This window comes from Phocoena sinus, chromosome 9 (genome assembly GCF_008692025.1).
Source record: "Phocoena sinus isolate mPhoSin1 chromosome 9, mPhoSin1.pri, whole genome shotgun sequence".
In the NCBI taxonomy this organism is placed as follows: domain Eukaryota; kingdom Metazoa; phylum Chordata; class Mammalia; order Artiodactyla; family Phocoenidae; genus Phocoena; species Phocoena sinus.
Genome location: NC_045771.1, coordinates 75749999 through 75767883, shown reverse-complemented (window position 1 = coordinate 75767883; position 17885 = coordinate 75749999). Strand labels below are relative to the sequence as shown.

At 39.5% G+C, this 17885-nt stretch overlaps 1 protein-coding gene across 11 annotated transcripts in view; it reads left to right on the top strand.

The window, feature by feature from the left end:
• The window catches only part of FAM126A (family with sequence similarity 126 member A), a 179816-nt gene that overhangs the window by 95240 nt on the left and 66691 nt on the right, over positions 1 to 17885 (top strand). For 4 of the 11 annotated variants that reach the window (XR_004351500.1, XR_004351499.1, XR_004351495.1 and 1 more), the window contains 2 exons: positions 12363 to 12403; positions 14117 to 14199. The exons of the other annotated variants lie outside the window; for them this stretch is intronic. The gene's annotated coding sequence lies outside the window, so the exon portion shown is untranslated. The remainder of the gene's footprint in view (positions 1 to 12362; positions 12404 to 14116; positions 14200 to 17885) is intronic. 11 annotated transcript variants of the gene reach the window in all.

Genomic DNA, 17885 nt, shown 5'->3' with positions numbered 1-17885 from the left:
CTATTTAGTTAGAATACACTTCAAAGATATAATACTAGGATTAGAAACATTTCAAAAATGTTGAACTTCAATGTAGATATGAAAACAGTACATAATTTCTCTCTAGGGCCTATTTTAGGGGCAAATTATCTTACTGCCAAAGACATTGCTGAAGTGTTCTTTCCAAACATCAAGACTGATTATCAAAGATTATCTGGTGTAAAAACAAAACCAGTCAGAACTCTAGTACCAGGGCAATTGGTTGTGATTAAAAATTAACAAGTGAGCCAAGGAGGAAAACAAAAACAAAAACAAAACAAACCAATCTACATACTGCTGCTCTCATTTACAAGGACCCTGTTCACCTGATACCTTCTAGGGTTAAGAGTCTCTAAGCCGCCACCAAATTGATGGCAACCACTAGGATCCAGTTCCAGTAATTGTCCCCTGATGCCATCCTAAAAAGCCAAAAGGTCATGAAATTCTTCCTCTCTGTTTCTGAAGCCCAAACCCATGTAAACGAGCACTTTACATGGTTACTATTTTAGCCTTTCTATGAAATTTTATCAGGTGTAGGCTTTGGTTAAACTAAAACCCAAGTACTCAAAATGTAGACGTCTAAACAGGTAAGCCCTGAGTAGCTACTTTAACATAATAAAACATAAACACTAATGTGAAATAACGAGAGCAACATAATTTCTGTGGATTTTTGCAGATATTTTCTGAGTGAACATACTTCAGAGAGAATAAGCATATTCCCGAAATATTTTGTTATAGTAACTCACTAGAAGTTAGCTAAAATTAGTTGGCCAGGAAAGCAACAGGAAAATGTAATGATATATTTTATTTCCCAAAGTAATTTGATTGCTAAAACAAATCTGCTTATGAATTTAAAATATGAAAATGCATCCATTTTTGTAACATTTTACACTTCATATTTTAGAGCTCCTAATCCTGCAATTATATATGTGCTTCTTTGTTAAATAATTTTTATCATAGCAGTCCCACCCTCATTTTGCATACTAAAAGAAAACTAGCCTTTTCAGGGTGATGAAGATAATAGTAAATTTTTAAAAATTAATTAATTAATTTTGGCTGTGTTGGGTCTTCATTGCTATGCGAAGGCTTTCTCTAGTTGCAGAGAGCGGGGGCTACTCTTCGTTGCAGTGCACTGGCTTCTCATTGTGGTGGCTTCTCTTGTTGCAGAGCACGGGCTCTAGGCACACAGGCTTCAGTACTTGTGGCACACGGGCTCAGTAGTTGTGGCTCGTGAGCTCTAGAGTGCAGGCTCAGTAGTTGTGGTGCACAGGCTTAGTTGCTCCGCGGCATGTGGGATCTTCCCGGACCAGGGCTCGAACCCATGTCCCCTGCATTGACCAGTGGATTCTTAACCACTATGCTACCAGGGAAGTCCCTCAATAGTAAATGTTAAATAGACTTTATTTGACATTTCTCACTTATGCTTATTAATGGCCTTACATATTTTTCACTGAATTGTACTTTATTTGTGCATATTTTCTAGTCTGTTTTTTTCCCCCCTGTTTCAAATACTCATGTCCATATGTAGCTCATTCAATCCATACACATGTACTAAAGACCTGCTATGTACCAGGCACTCTGCTGTGTTCTGGTAATGCAGAGATGAGAAAGACATGGTTATTTGTGCTTGGTGTCCTGGTCGATCTAGGGGAGCACAATGAGCGTGGGGTGGGGGATGACTGATTTTGTGGGCAAGATTGATGTGGTGAGGACTCAGCAAAAGAGATGCCATTTAATTATTCTAAATATCAAGATTTTGCCAGATAGTAGGGAAGATGAGGGTAATGGGGAAGGGAATATTAGATAGAGGGAAGTGTGGGAGGAAAGGCTGGGAAGAATTAGAGACCTCAATGTGTTCAGAGCTGTACAGGCATGCAAAGTTAAGGAGTTCCCAGACCACTCATAGGTTCAGTGATTCATTAGAGAGACTTACAGGACTCACTAGAAGCTGTTCAACTCGTGGTTATAGTTTATTACAGCAAGAGGAAACGGATTAACTTCAGACAGTAGAAGAATTGCATGGGGCAGAGTCCAGGAGAATTCCACGTGTGGAATTTTCAGTTGTCCTCTCCCAGTGGAGTCCTGGATAGCACTAAATTCTCCCAGTGATGATGTGGGACAACACACATAGAGTATTGCCAACCAGGGAAGCTCACTTTGGCTGCGGAGCGGCTGGGCCTGTGAGCCATGGCCGCTGAGCCTGCGCGTCCGGAGCCTGTACTCCGCAACGGGAGGGGCCACAACAGTAAGAGGCCCCAGTACCGCAAAAAAAATTAATTAATTTTTAAAAATCCTAGCATATCTTACCTGAACTAAGTAAGGAGAAAAGGAAAATTTCCTCACCTCTCCTAAACACTTTATTCTATTTATTTATTTATTTTTGGCTGCGTTGGGTCATCATGGCTGCGCATGGGCTTTCTCTAGTTGCCGCGAGCGGGGGCTACTCTTCACTCTGGTGCGTGAGCTACTCATTGCGGCGGCTTCTCTTGTTGCGGAGCATAGGCTCTAGGCGCACCAGCTTCAGTAGTTGCAGCACGCAGGCTCGGTAGTTGTGGCTCGCACGCTCTAGAGGGCAGGCTCAGTAGTTGCGGCACACGGGCTTAGTTGCTCCACAGCACGTGGGATCTTCCGGGACCAGGGCTCGATCCTGTGTCGCCTGCATTCACAGGCGGATTCTTAACCACTGTGCCACCAGGGAAGTCCAAACATCATCTTCTTTGTTGGGAGCTTGAACCAGCCTTTCTCAGGTGATTTACTTACACGCAGAATGTGAGAACCATTGCTTTAGCGCAACCATCACACATAGTTAGAGCACCAAAACCAAGACCAGTTAAATGATTCGTCTGGGGTAGTATGAATACTTTGAACATACTGGTTCAAATTATTTCTTGTATAGTCCCCTAAGTGGAATTACCATTTTAAAGACATTAATTCTTTTATGGCTCATTGCTAAGTAGATTTTCTGAACAACGAAAAAAGTTTGCACTGCTGTTAAGTTATGCATTACATCTATGCATGACTCTCCCTGCCTTCCAACCAACTTCCACCAACCAGTGCTTCCAATCTTGAGTTTTAACTTATTTAAAAATTTTAATTGTGCCCCAGAATGTCCATTTTCTTATTAAAGAAGGCCAGCAAGGCTGTGCAGTTTTCATTTTGGTAATTTGATGTCTGCACGTCTCCATGTGTAAATAGTTTGTCGATGTTAACTATAAATCAAGTAGAATAAGGCACTAATCTTATACCTTTAAAATTGTTGTTTGATAATTTGGGTAGTAAACTTTTATAGCTTATTACATATTTCTCACTTTGGTTGCTTTTCTTTTAATATTTTATATAGTTACAAAAGTTTTGTATTTTATATGTATCTGAAAATGGCCTCCATCTTGTCATATATCATTCTATAGCTGAGATAAATATGCCAGTACATATTTTTCTAGATTTTAAAATAGTGTTCAATGTTTATTTGGAATTACAGTTGACCCTTGAACAACATGGGTCCGCTTACATGAAGATTTTTTTCAATAAATATCTACTACAGTACTACATGATCTGAGGTTGGTTGAATCTGTGGATGTGGAACCACAGATACATGAGGTGGACTGTAAAATTATACTTGGATTTTCAACTTAGCAGGGGTTGGCGCCTCAACCTCCACGTTGTTCAAGGGTCAACTGCACTTTCAGAGTTAATGTATCAAATTCTGATGTATTAAAAAATCTCCCATCCCTCCTCTTGATTTATTCCTGCCCCACGCTGCTTCTTTGTTTATACTGGTATGTGAACTTTCTCTTTCTGAATAAGGAGTCAGTGGAGATGGGAATACTAATTGATCTGAGGCAGTGAGTATCAATGTCATTCTGGAAAAAGCAGTGGCAGCATTAAGATTATGATGATGATATTGCTATTGCTACTACTATTAATCGTCATCATCATCAAAATCAAATAATAACAAAGGCACCGCATGCGAGTCTTGTTCACTAACCTTTCCAAATATTGCTATTAATTTATCAAGAGAGTGGGCTGGAGACTGTTAACTAGTATTTAATTTCATCTAACTTAGTGACCATGTTAATGTTTTACTTAAGTCTTCTCAGGCAGAAACAAGGTATATGTCTTCATAAATGTATATTTCCGCCCTCTATTAGAGTTTAATTTCCCCATGAATAAATTTCTTCTATTAGGCGGTGAAATTATTAGTCATGTTAAAGAAATTCTCCATAACTGATTTTTATTTTTATTAAGTAACATGTAGAAATGAAACATATTTGATATCCTATGTGAAAAACCAGAATATATAATGCCATGTAAAATATATGTCTACATCTGGGAAAAGATTAGAAAGAATTATATAAAATAAAGACATGAGATTATATTACTTTTTTCCTTTTTGGCAAATTTTCTTTAAAGGTGTTATTTAATTCTTTTGAGAAGAAACTAAAGATGGTGACTTATACAAAAGATTTTCTTTTAAGGTGTGGATTATTCCCTTTTCCTCTTGAAAACATGATGAATTTGCCCTATTTTACTCTGCAGTCCAGCAATAAGCGCTATGGGGTCCCAAAGACAAATTCTTCTTTTTTTTTTTTTTGTGGTACGCGGGCCTCTCACCACTGTGGCCTCTCCCGTCGCGGAGCACAGGCTCCAAACGCTTAGGCTCAGCGGCCACGGCTCACGGGCCCAGCCGCTCTGCTGCACGTGGGATCTTCCCGGACCAGGGCACGAACCCTTGTTCCCTGCATCGGCAGGCGGACTCTCAACGACTGCGCCACCAGGGAAGCCCAGGACAAATTCTTTTAAAGTTTCAATTGCTAAGTTTTCTCTAGGATTTTATAATTTTTACATTTGTATCTTATTGGTCTTACTATATTATCAGTATTTATTTTCTTGCCTTTGTTTTATCAGTTTTAATATTATATTTTTAGTATTTTCATAGCTGTCTCCTTCTAGGTCATAATAAAATTTGTTAGAATAGAAGAAAATCATATTCCCCTAATTTTTCTTCCAAGATTTTAAAATAAAAAATTTCAAATATAACAGAAATGTTGATTTGCAGAATTAACAATTGTTAATATTTTCCCATGTTCACTTTATGTATATTACACATCTAAATTATAGTTCTGTTTTGAACTCTTTTATATTTGTTTTCTCTGTTCTTTTTTCATTAATTTGTTCTTCAACAAATATCTATTATGCATCAGTTAATTCTAGTAATTCGTATTTTCTTTTTCCCATTCCATTACTTGTGCTAATAGCTTTTTCATTTAAAAATTTTGTTTTGCAGAATCAACTATTGGTGTTATTAATTTTATTTTTTCTTCTGCTTAGTTTTAATTAGTCTTAATTTTATTATTTCCCTTTCCTTACTTTCTCTTGGCTTGCTAGTTAGTTTTTTCTCAAACTAAAGTGGGAACCCAGTTGATGTTTCTTTTTATTTCTTAGTACTAGAAATCTCTGGAACAATAAAATTTTCTGCCATTTTTTTTTTTTTGGCTCTTCTTTGTATTTTGGTGTTTAAGATGCTCCTTGAAAGCATCAGATTTGTTGGATTTTTTTTTCAGTCCAGATATTTATCTTTTTTTAAAGGAGGTTTATGGGACTTCCCTGGTGGCGCCGTGATTGGGAGTCCGCCTGCCGATGCAGGGGACATGGGTTCGTGCCTCGGTGCGGGAAGATGCCACATGCCGCAGAGCGGCTAGGCCCGTGAGCCATGGCGGCTGAGCCTGCGCATCCGGAGCCTATGCTCTGCAACGGGACAGGCCACAGCAGTGAGAGGCCCGCGTACCGCAAAAAAAAAAAAAAAGAAAGAAAAAAAAGGAGATTTAGCCAAATCATATTTCGTATTTTAATCAATTCTTCTGCATTCACATTATTCCATGCGTATATAAGCTTAAATATTGTTGCTATGATGTCATACTTTTTCTTTTCCTTAAAAGAAAACTAAACAAATTTTCTTGTGCCTCTTTAGAACCTATTCTTCCCTCCAATTGCATTCTTAGGCAATCAATGATCTGCTTTCTGTCACTAAATATTAGTTTTTCCGTTTTCTAGTATTATATAAATGAGATCATAAAGTAATACTTTTTTTTTTTTTGGCCTGGCATCTTTCATTCAGCATAATTACTTTGAGATTTATCCATGTTATGGTGTGAATCAATAGTTTGTCCTTTTTGTAGTTAAGATAGCTAAATAGTATTCCAGTGCATGGACATACCACAATGTGTTTATCCATTCACCTGTTGATAGACATTTGGGTTGTTTCCAGTTTGGGGATATTACAAATAAAGCTGATATGAACATCTGTGTACAAATTTTTATGTGGACATATGTTTTCATTTCTCTTGAGTATACGCCTTGGAGTGTGTCAGTCTGTTTGTGTTGCTATAACAAAATACTACAGATTGGGTAATTTGTAAAAAACAGAAATTTATTTCCTACCGTACTGGAGGCTGGAAGTCTGAAGTCAGTGCACTGGCATGGTCAGGTGAGGACCCTCTTCAGGGTCTCAGACTTCCCTTTGTGTCCTCACATGATGGAAGGGGCTGGGGAGCTCTGTGGGCTCTCTTTTATAAGAACATTAATCTCATTCACGAGGGCTCCACCCTCATGACCTAATAACCTCCCAAAGCCTCTCCCTTCTAATACCATCGCAATGGGCATTAAAGTTTCAACATATGAATTGGGGAAGGAGAGGACACAAACATTCAGACCATAGCAGAGTGGTATTGTTGGGTTGTATGGTAACTCTATGTTTAATCTTTTGAGAAATCACCAAACTCTTTTCCATAGTGGCTGCACTTTTATGCACCCTCCAGTAGTCCATGAGGGTTGCAATTTCTTTACCTCCTTACCAATACTTGTTATTGTCTGTTTTTGTTCTTCCAGCCATTCTAGTATGTGTGAAATGGTATCTTATTATGGTTTTTATTTGCCTTTCCCTAATGACTAATGATATTGAGCATCTTTTTTATGTGCTTATTGACTACTTATATATCTTTGGTTATTGAAGCACAATTTGTCATTTTTTCCTTTTACAATTCACATTTTAGAGTTCTTATCTAAGAAATTTTGTTTTACCCCAAGATTACAAAGATTGTCTCCTTTGTTTTCTTCTAGAAGCTTTGTAGTTTTAGGTTTTACATTTAGTCTGTGATACAGTTTGACTTAATTTTTGTGTATGATTTTAAGAAAGAGCTGGTGTTTATTTTTCCCCATATAGATATAAATTATTCCAGCATCATTTGTTGAAAAAATTTTCTTTTCCCATTGAATTGCCTTGGGACTTAAAAAAAATTAGTTAACCATATATGTATGGATCTCTTTCTAGACTGTATTCTCTTCTATTTGTTTATATGTCTGTCTTTTTGCCAATACCATTCTGTCTTGATTACTGTAGCTGAGGACTTCTCAACCTCAGCACTATTGAAATTTTGGCCTCAATAATTCTTTGTTGGATAGGTGAGAGCTATCCTGTTCATTCTAGGATGTGTAGTAGCATTCCTGGCCTTTATCCAGTGGTCTGCATCTAGGGTAGACAGTGTTTTCTATTAGTTCCCTCTGCTTTTTTTTGTTTGTTTATTTTCTTTTGTCTGACTTTAGTTTGCTTAAACATTGTTTCAGAATTCATGTCATATTTTTTCATTCCATTTTCTTTCAAACCTGTTTATGTCTTTTAGTTTAAAATATGCCTTTTGGGGAATTCCCTGGAGGTCCACTGGTTAGAACTCAGTGCTTTCACTGCTGAGGTCCCGGGTTCAACCCCTGGCTGGGGAACTAAGATCCCATAAGCCACAAGGCACAGCCAAAAAAATAAAATAAAATATGCCTTTTGTCGGCAGTATATATTTGTGTCTTGCCTTCTTATCCACTCTGATAATCTTTGCCTCTTTAAAAAAATATTTATTTATTTATTTGGCAGTGTTGGGTCTTGGCTGTGGCATGTGGGATCTTCGTTGTGGCGCACAGGCTCTCTAGTTGTGGCATGTAGGCTCCAGAGCACGGGCTCAGTAGTTGCGGTGTGTGGGCTTAGTTGCCCTGCAGCATGTGGGATCTTAGTTCCCCAAACAAGGATTGAACCCGTGTCTCCTGCATTGGAAGGTGGATTCTTAACCACTAGACCACCAGGGAAGTCCCAATCTTTGCCTTTTAAATAATATGTTTAGATCGTTAACCTGGTGTAATTATTTATATGGTTAGATGTAGGTCTACCACTTCATTATCTCATCATTTGTACCTTCTGCTTTTCGTTCTTCTGTTCCACTGTTTTGCTTTAAAAATTTTTTTCTTACTATTCCATTTTAATTTATGAGTTGACATTTTAGCCACCTCTTGTGTTATTATTATTTTAGTGGTTACTCTGGGAGTTACAAAATGCATTCCTGATCAGAGTTTTGTCTTTTTAATTCGGTATATCAAAAGCTATCCTGGAACCACACCTAGCAGATGTTTATTACCATCTTGTTGGCCAAAACTGGGTCTCATCACTACCTTTATGGCAGTTGTTGTCCACAGGTAGCGACTGAGTTAGACAAATTGAGATTCATATTCTGGAAATAGAGGAGAAATCCAACTACAGTGAAATAGAGGGGCTCTGCTTGCTACCTAAGTAAGTTGGTATTTGTTAGCAGGAAAGAAGGGGTTTGAATATGGGGTAAACAAGAATCAGTGTCTGTCACAGTAATTAATCTTATCTAACATACTTTGCCAGAATTTTAACCTCAGTACACTTTAACATAATTCTTTTTTGTTTTGTTTTGTTTCTTGTCATTCATAATTTATTTTACTAAGGAAAACTATCCCCTTCAAACAATTACATGAACTCTAGCTTTTAGTGTTTGTTGCCCTATACCTCTTATTTCCATTTTATTATTTATTTGGGCTAGGAGTGCCCTTTAAAATAAATTTTGCAGATTTGTACAAAATGAGTCTATGGTAGGTAATAATTATATTCTGTTAGTGAGTAAGTGAATAATTAATGAATGCATAGAAGTTACTATTTTCTGACTAAAAAAATGAAATTTGATAAAAGGAGAGTTCAATTTTATTCTAGCAGAAAAAAATTTCTCCCAATGAGATTATTTTGTCATAAAAGAGGCAATCATAACACAACATTGTAAATCAACTATACTGCAATAAAATTTTTTAGAAAAGAGAGACAATCATTAATTAAAATAAAAAACAAAGCAAAACAGAAAAAAGAAGCTTAATTTGTGCTATTGGGTTGTTTCCTTTTCCATTTTTAAAAGAAGGTAAGTGTCATAAAAAAATTGTTATTTATAATTTTGTTTTAAAAAGTCAAAGTAGCATTTGAGTATGTCTTACTTAATATGTTTTAGTAGAATATGGGTATTCTTGGGAAATATGCTTAATTAGGGGAAAAATAATTGGCATTTGCAAACTTTAATTACATTTAAAATGTTTGGCTTGTGAAAACTAGACCTGTGATTTTGAAAGCACATTTCCTACTTTCTTCTCTAATGGGAGCTAGTAGCTCTCCATTAATGATGATTGGATTATAAATTCTCCAGGGCAGAGACTGTATTAGCAGCTTGTGTGTGCAGAGAGACAGGTTGTTTAGCCTCATGATGAGTGCAATTTAATAAATGCATACACAACATTATCTTATTGAATTTTCTTAACTTTCCAAGGAGGTAGTCAAAATTCCCCCCAGTTTATGGGTAAGAAAGCTGAGGCTCAACAACAATGAATGAAAGATCTAAATTCACATGACTTGTACTGTTAGAGTGAGACTGAAGAGCTGCCCTCAACCTGGTGCTCTTTCCTCTGCCCCAGCATCCCCAGGTCTCCCCTCCCTGGCTGCACTACCTCCCTGGAGTTGGCCGTATACAACTCGCGTGGAGACTCTCCTGCCACTTAAATATTTCCCAGGGGTCCAGCGTGGGCAGTTTGGGTAGGAAATCATTTACTGTTCAGGGCTGTCCCATTTAGCATTCCCAGACCTCACCCACTAAGTACGGGTACTGGCCCCCTGTCATTGTGACATCCAGAAAGCCCCATTACCAGATGCCCCTGGGAAGCGGTACTCTTCCAGTGCTGTCCACCAGCCTGCCTCCCTGCGGTCATAAACAGCAGGACTTACAAGCACAAAGAATAAAAACAGTCTCGACAAAGCATTTTTGAACGTTTTTGACCAAACACATAAACACTTTCACATGTGAGGCTGCTCTAGGACACAAGAAGAAATATTTAGAGGGGATAAAGGAGTATGTGGAACCCCTGAGCAAGGGGAATGCCAAAGCTCAGAAAAGGAGCTACCAGTTGGGGTAGAAGAATCACCTCAAAATCATCATGATGATAACAGTGACGATGGTAACACCGAGTTATCGCTCCGCACTAGGCGTTCGGTCAAACCACCCACATGTATTGTCCCATTTAATTCTCACCGCAGCACCATGCAGCTGTCGCTACCATTATCCTCATGGTGCAGATTAGTGTGCTACCATCATCCCTTGCTGCAGCCATTACTATAACTTCCTTTCTGGTCTTTCTGCTTCCATGGTTACCCCCATATAGTCCATTCTCGAAACCAACCTGAGCCATTTTTATGACATGCAATCAGATCACGTCACTCCTCTGCTAAAACTCTCCAGCTACTTCCTGGCACTGAATAAAATCTGAAGTCCCACAGTGGCCACAGGGCACACATGACCCGGCCCCACGTACCTCCCTGACCTCACATGGGCATCACTCCAGCCACCCTGGCTCCTTGCTTGCTGCCATCTGCAGTCACTGTTCTCTCCCCGAGATCGGACTCACTCCCTTACTTCATTTAGTCTCTGATCCAACCTCACACTCCAGATAGCCCTTCCGGATGGCTCTATCTAAAATAACTTCCCTTCCTCCCTTTTCACTTCACCATGCCTTACTTTTATTTTTTTTAAGTTTTATTTATTTTATTATTTATTTTATTTTTGTCTGCGTTGGGTCTTTGTTGCTGTGCACAGGCTTTTCTCTAGTCGCAGAGAGCGGGGGCTACTCTCTGTTGCGGTGCGCAGGCTTCGCATTGCAGCGGCTTCTCTCGTTGCTGAGCATGGGCTCTGGAGCGCAGGCTCAGTAGTTGTAGCGCACGGGCTTAGTTGCTCTGTGGCATGTGGGATCTTCCCGGACCAGGGCTCGAACCCATGTCCCCTGCATTGGCAGGCGGATTCTTAACCACTGCGCCACCAGGGAAGCCCCATGCCTTACTTTTCTACACAGCACTTAGTGCCCCCTGACATTATCAAATGCCTCTTTATCCATCTGTTTATTATTTCTCCTTTGATAATAATGGGAGCTTAGTGAGTTAGGGCTTTGTCTTCCTCACCCCTTAGGAAATGGCTTGGCACATACTGACTCAGTATTTGTTGAATACATGTGGTGTCGAGAAGTTAAGTCATTTGCCTAATGTTCCGAGCTAACAAATGGTAGATTTGTACTTTGAACTCCCAGACTGTCAGAGTAGACTCCACTTTGGGAAGGAGAAAAAAGTACAGATGGCAGAGAAGCTTAGGATGGGAGATGGAAATAAGAAAGGCCTTTCTTCTCCTTTCTGCCAGGAAATGCTCAGTGGAATTTTTTTTTTTTTTTAATCTATGCAATAACCGAAGAGAATTGTTCAAAAGGCAGAGCTAAGGTACAGACATGTTCAGAGATTTCAAGTCAGGAGTATGCAGGTAAACTGGCTCCAAAGCCCACTTCTCTTCCTGGGCTACAGAGTTATGCCAGATGGTTACATGCTTTCACCTTGCTACTTAATTTTCATATGAAAGGAATTCATACAACCTTGAACTATGGGACCTTAAAATAGCTCTGTAGGGGTCATTTTGAACAAATTAATTCAGGGTTAGTTTGTTCATTTATAATGGCAGGGAACAAACAAGAATAAATTGGTGTATTTTGCATTTAATATCATTCCTTAAGATCTTGAGAAAATCACTGTGTCATCTATGGGTACTTCTTAATTAGGAAATAAATTATCCATTCACACTAGAGACTGCAGAAGGAAATGAACTTCATCTTGCAATTCTAGAACAAACTTCCAAATAAGGGTTAAGTTTTCATAGAGTAGAGAAAAATAAAGGAGAGAGAAAATCATTTAGCACAGTGTTTCTCAAATTTGGTTACTTTCATGACCATATTCTTGGGGGAGTGGCTGCAAGCTTTCTTTGATCACATTTAAAATTTTATGTTTGACTTTTGTTCATAATCTACTCAAATGAATACACACTTGTTCAGGACTCTCTGGACAGCCATCTTCTATAAAGGAGTGCTGCCACATGAACCATACCATTGAACCAGAACTGCAGTCTGCCCGCTAATGCTTGCTTTGTTCCTTTGCTTTACAGGCATAATATTCAACTGAGAAATTTTCCTCTTCCAGCTCTTGGTATTGTATGCTTTTGTCACTTTCTCCTTCTGTACCATAACTCCCAGGGAGCCTAGCTAGCTGTATGTTGAATCCTTAAAATAGTTTTAAAGTAATTATATAAAATTTTTTAATGGTTTATCTTTTTGGCTAGGGGGAAGCAAGGGAAGTCGACAGAATAGATCCTCAGGTGATGTGGACTCAGTTTCTTGCTGGAATTTGCAAAGCCGATTTAAGTACGATCTTAGTTGTCAGAAGATTGTTTTTAAAGTGTAGAAATTCAAGAAGACAGCCTTTGAGAATGCAAATTTTGAAGAACTTGGAATCTTTTTTCATTTCGAATATAATATTAACCGCAGAGCTCGGCTAGCTGGATATCACAGTGTGTTCAACATAAGGAAATCACAATAATAAAAACAGCCTCTCTGTCTTGCCGGTGTTTGGTTCTACCTTTGCCCTACACCATATCCTGTGTGTTATTATTTAGAGAAATAGCAGTGTGCAAAAGAGCTCTGCAGGGTGGAAAATTAAATCATGATGACTAGCTAAGTAGTGATCAATGGATTTCAGCAGATGAAATATGACGATATGATAACTTACAATGTGGAAATGATGCTTCCAGAACTTTTCAGGGTTGTTTGCCTCAACGTTGGGGGCAAAATAAGGCTTATGTGAGAACAAAAAAAATGATAAGAATGCCTGAAATTCACATAGTGATTAAGACAAAAAGGAAGGGGAAGCAGTTCACAGGTAGGGATAAGGATGGAAGAAAGGCCGTTAACTTGAGATGGCCCTCCTGCCTGCGGAATTCAGGGTCTGGGCTCCCAGAGGAATGACCTGGTGACTTTCAGCACTTGTTGGTGTTGACTTGCTGGTCCCAGTGTCTCTGGAGACTTCTTGGCAAGCTAGCATTTACATGTAAACGCCTCTAATAGAGCTACCCTTTCCAGAGCCTGCTCCCGGAAAAGGTTGCAAATGAATGAAAATGAGGAAGAAAGAATGTTAGACCTTCTGTTCAATTTCACATATTCATCTTTCCACCACACCTAGAAGGCTCTTAGTCACAATGAAAACGAATTATAATTCTAAAGAAATTACTTTATTAAATTCGCACCCATATACAATATACATGTGCATTTTAATCTCTTTATCTAAAATGAAATTGAGAACAAAGTTTTTGAGAATTCATATATTTTCACTTAAAAGGGAAGTTTCAAGATTCTAGTCCAGGCTTTTTCTGACATCAAATTAGTATATATGGAATGATTCGTCAGAAAAGGAATGCATGGGCCACCTGGAAAAGAGGATGTCCCTCAGAGAGCAGCCTGACAGGGACTGTGGGAACCAGTGGGATGGGAGGAGGGTGCCTCCACAGCAGAGTGGCAGAGGCCAAGCTGCCAGGTGATGCCTCCTTGTGGAGTGTGGTCCTGCACCGGCTGCCTAGGCCCAAGTGGAGGCGGGGAGAGTGTGTGCAAAGGAGGGGTCCCGGATGCAAAGCATTAAAATTATAAATATGAGGAGAACTGGCATCCTTACAAATTGAATTTTTTAATCCAAAAATAGTATAACTCTCCATTTATTAAAATCTTTTATATCCCTAAAAAACCAAAAACAAAAAAGACCCCTTGCCCAGGCACTCCATCATAGTAACCTGCTTTATTTGTCTGGAGACACTCATCACCATATGAAATCATCTTGTTTATTTGATCACCTATTCTTTCTCTCTCTTCAAAGATAATGCCAGCAACCTGAGAGCAGGAAGTGGGCTTTCTTGTTCAAGGCTGTATCCCCAGTGCCTGGAATGCTCCTAGATTAGGGTAAGCATTCAATAAAAGTTTGTTGAATGAAAAAAAGAAAGAAAAAGAAAAAGAAACAAAAGGAGTGTATGTGTACATAAACAATCTACATGGGATATTTTTGAGAATTTCAGCCTAACACAGATATAGTAGTTTTAATGTCTGCTTTTTTAAAGTCCCAAGTGTTTTTGCCAAAGTGCCCATATAATCCAACTTTAATTTACTGATAATTTAACTTGTGTTCGGTTTACATATAAGATAACTTATAGCTTGTAGTCTGTTCTATTTTACTGAATTGGAGGCATATGGCAATTTCATTCCCTGATTTCAGCCCTCAGATGTTGAGAATGAAAAGAGATATTAAAGAAACTCATAGAATAATGGTATTAGCAGGGTAATGTGGGGAGATTTGGGGTGCTTCAGAAAAAACTTATCACTTAAAAAACTCCAACCTCCTTTGACCTGATAGTACTTGAGATCTATCATTAAAAACAAAATTTTAAAAACATTGTTGCCTCTAGGGACCCTCTTAAACAGCGTCACTTCCTTGGGAGGTATAGGGCAGGCATCTGGTTCCAGGGCTCAGAGATGAGGTTGCATGTGTTTACCCCATCCTTTTCTTTGTGATCTAGACCATGAACAAGGACCCTGGCAAGGGGTACTGTGATAAGTGGTGAAACTGAGAAGGTTCTCCTGCTGTGGGGAACCCTAGAATCAGGACCCTTGGCATCAGGGGCAGTGGGAAGGCACAGAGGAAAGTCACCACAAGGGAAAAGGGGGTTGCAAAAAAAACCAACGGGACTACCTTACATTTGTTCTTAGGACCACTAGTCCTGATTTCTGTAGGCTCTAAAATGTGATTCATGTAGAAAGGCTGGAGGAAGGTGCTGGGAGTTGGGGGAGGGGAAGACTTGCTTAGCCTTTCATGGATTTATGTTCAACACTCTATGAAAGAAAACTAGGGTTTTCCAATACCCACTTTACCATAACTGTGTTGGACGCAGGCAGGCAGGGAGTCTAAGCACTGGAGGCTAAGAATTGACCTCTTTAGTCAACTGGAGAGCCAGCTGGGGTTGAGATGTTCTGAGCTTGTATCTCTAACTCCATAGACAAGGCTGATCCTGGGAGGGAAATAAGAAATCAGTTCTGGAGCCCCTCAACCTTGGAGCCCTGGGACTACATTTAGGGAGTGGGAATGTGGTTGGGGGTGTGAACTGGTCCAACAGAATGTGGTGGTGTGGGACAAAGGGGCAGAACCTAGCTTTCCTGAGGGCTCAGCAACAGCGGGCGTGGGCAGTCATGCTATGGACTCCCCAAGTCTTTGCCACCTACTGCAGTTCGGAGGGTAAAGGAAAGAAAGTAGGTGATGGTTTGTAAAGGAAAGAAGGTAGGTGATGGTTTGCTGGGGTCTTCCCTTCCCCCTCACCCCATATGGCAAACTTCACATTCAACCTCCCCACACACTCCAAATTTTATCACTGCTCATCCACAGCATAATAGTTCCCTGTTTTCTGGTGAAAGAATATTTCTTTTTGGTGTCGGTAATGGTAATTTAAAATATATTCCAGATAAGATAATAAAGAGTAATAAATAAGAGCCATGAAAATGTTACCTCTCTCTCTTTTACTGATTAAAACATTAATGGTGGGGTTGAAGGGAAGCTTGTTAAAAAGCCATGCTGACAAATAGTTCTTCAAGGTTTCGTCTGAAATCTCCAGTAGCAGAGTACCTGGGTAATGGACTGGGAACAAGAGAACTACTCCAGTATACAGACATCTTTTGGGTAGAGAACAGACAATGGCGAAGATTTTGGAAGTACAAAATCTAACGGTCTTGGTTTTTATTTTACTGTCCTCACCACTGGACACAGTGGGTGTTCATTCAATTGAATGAACCTTTTTAGGGCACTGAAATCTCTCCCTTTTAGCTTTCATCCAAATCTGCCCTCTAACATCCTAATTCCCTACCCAGTAAACAGCCCAGATGCAAATATTTTCAACTAAATTCCACCAGAAGAATTTTTGTATCTGTGGCTACTCAAAAATATCTCGACTCTCGTGATTTTCAAATAAAGCCCACATACTATTGAATAGTTTGCGAACATTAAAAGAATGAGGTAGGGCTTCCCTAGTGGCACAGTGGTTGGGAATCTGCCTGCCAATGCAGGGGACACGGGTTCAAGCCCTGGTCTGGGAGGATCCCACATGCCACGGAGCAACTAAGCCCGTGAGCCACAACTACTGAGCCTGTGCGTATGGAGCCTGTGCTCCACAATGGGAGAGGCCGCGGCAGTGACAGAACTGCACACCATGATGAAGAGTGGCCCCCGCTCGCCGCAACTGGAGAAAGCCCTCGCACAGAAACGAAGACCCGACACAGCCAAAAATAAATAAATTAATTTAAAAAAAAAAAAAAAAAAAAAAAAAAGAATGAGGTAAACCAGACTTTAGTTTGTAAGTGGGCTGAACTTTGTGGAAAGGATTCACCTCTTTGCAGGAAGAACTTCTTTAGAAATCATCAGCTTTTGCCCACTCCCACAACTTTTCTCATTCTGAGGAACAGCTTTTCTGTTTCAATACCCAAAACATGGATTATTGTAGCTGTATCAGAACTGTGTGATCCAGTTCTCTTGTTTAATAGATAAGGGAACTGAGTTCTCTAGGTCTACTTATAGTCAGAAGTGGTAGAACCAAAGAACACATCTCCAAACTCTCAAGCCAGTGACATTTCCTACCAGGAGGTAACTGCTTCTGCAAAAGACAGAAGGGGGCAAGGGATGGAATCTCGTCAGCCCTGTGAAAGCTATCCACTCAGTTACTGGGAATAGACACACATTGAAAAGGATGAATAAGGTAGAACTGTTTATATATACAAATATGGCAACATTCCAGACACTCATGAATTAAAACAGCAGTTGCCAAATAATCAGTAGTACAGAGAGTCCATTTATGTGAACCAAAATGAATAGTGTACATTTTCTATTGGACAAAAGTCTGAGATGCATTCCACCCTGATAACAGTGCTTACCTCTGGGGAGGGCTCTAGAATTGGGGATAGTGGTCAAGGGAGAGTTTGTCCTTATCTGTATTGTTTGTATTTTTATGAGGAGAATCTACTTATGCATTAATTATTTAAGAATTAGTTTAAAAGAGTAAAACTACCTTTTTATTGTGCTCTGTGTCACTCTGATGGCTTTGTGTCTATCACTATGGATCATGCATGGAGGAACTCAGCTTGTTACCTTAATCTCAGGGCAATACCTAGATTAATCGCAAAGCTGTAGGGGCTGACAGTCTGGCACAGAGGGAAAGGAGTGAGAGTGTGTTTGTGGGTTTAATTTTTATCTTCAAAGTACTTGTTGCCTTTATAACTCAGCAGGACCCTATGGGGCCTCCTTGGGACAGCCGGACACCACCCCCATCCCACCCCTGCCCCGCCCCTGGCACATGTCCTCTACCTGCCTCTTGTTTGTAGAAAAACTTTAGCCTCCTAGGCCGTCCCAGAGTTCCAAAGAATATATTTAATTAAAGAAGTGAGAAAATGCAGAAGCAAAGGAAAACACTCAAGCAAGACAAAATAATAATTTAGCCGTTAAACAAAGTCGAGGACCTTTAGTTCCTCCTCAAAGGCTATAGATAATATTCTGAGCCAAATCCTTTGAGCTGTTTTGCATATACTGAAACCCCCACCAGGTGGAAGAAATTAAC